The sequence below is a fragment of the Wasmannia auropunctata genome, unplaced genomic scaffold (assembly GCF_000956235.1).
Source record: "Wasmannia auropunctata unplaced genomic scaffold, wasmannia.A_1.0 LD336103.1, whole genome shotgun sequence".
In the NCBI taxonomy this organism is placed as follows: domain Eukaryota; kingdom Metazoa; phylum Arthropoda; class Insecta; order Hymenoptera; family Formicidae; genus Wasmannia; species Wasmannia auropunctata.
In genome coordinates this window covers 1,680,599-1,682,042 of record NW_012026787.1, presented here as the reverse complement: position 1 = coordinate 1,682,042, position 1,444 = coordinate 1,680,599, and positions in this window count along the sequence as shown.

Below are 1,444 nucleotides of genomic sequence, written 5' to 3'. Positions count from 1 at the left end.
CCAAGTTTTTTCTTCATTATAATCTAGTTTATTACTTTTCCTTTTTTCAATTTTTAAATATTTTTCATAAATAAGCTTTTTTGAGGTTTTTTTAATAATGAGGTACTTGGTTAATTTTATTGATTTCACGACTATTTTTGATCAACACATTTTTTTAGGTACTTGGCGTATATTCTTTCTTTTTTTAAAAAGATTTTTTATGGTATGTTCTTATATAAAACATTTTTTCCCGGGTATATGTATATGTATATGTTCTAAGTTCTAAGCTATCTTCCGACCAATGTATCATAAAAATTTCGATATGGCGTACTTTGCTATTGTTCAAATGACACGCGTACAGCTTCACCAGAAATATAAGCATCAAAAACCCCGTTGGTATGATCGACATAACACATCGCACATCTCCGTCGCATTGAATAAATTTGCCTATCTAAGAATATCATTAAATCCAATTTTAAACGATCTATATTTGTGGCAATTTTAGGACATTCTGTTTATAATTTTATATGCCATGGATTTTAAAATACGTATGTATTTATATTAAACACATATTTTATATTTTTGTGTATTATAAATTTTATGAACAAAATTATATTCTAAATTTTGTCGAATTATGTATCGCCCAAAGCGAGTCTAACAAATATAGACAGCATTGTATAATGAATTAATTATTCTAATCAACTTTCTGTAAATGTGCGCACTCTATTGATTATTAGATTTAGAACGAGTATATATAAACGCGTAATAAGTAAAAATGTTATGAAAAAAACGTGTCTCGAACCTGTGGAACGATCATCAAAAAAATAAGCACAGTTATCAAACCCATTCGTAACAATCTCGTTCTTTTTTCTTGATAAGGCCATTGCCCAACAAATGACAACATCCTCTGTAGAAGGCTATAGTAATGATTCCACTTGTACTTCATAATTTTCAAAGCAATGTTTCGCTTTCAGTGGCACACAGACGACTGAAGTCTTTTTGTCCTGTCTGAGGGAGAAATTAATATTTCAGTATATTCGGAACAGAAAAGTACTGCATATGTTGGAAACCTTTATTAAAATAATAATGGTAATTTCGCATGTTGTACCTCGTAACGGATTGACGCGAACGATGGCAAGCGAGACAATTTTTTGCGGAACATATTGATTAAAATGTCTATCAAGTAAATAAGAGTTCTGCATGTTCCGTGTACTTAGCTATAAGATAATTATTATGGTGTCTGTCATGGATATCCTGTATATCTGCTATGTACAATATTGTTACGAATAATTGATGAGCGTCTCCAATGTGCAATATTCGTACTCTATAGTTCGCCTCTATAGTTCCCCTCTTGGGGAAATAAATAGTGATACCGCGTAACGCCGATATATGGTTAATGGTAGAGAACTTTTTTGTTCTGTTTGGTCCACACTACCTGCCCACAAGATCGGAAGAGCACACGTCT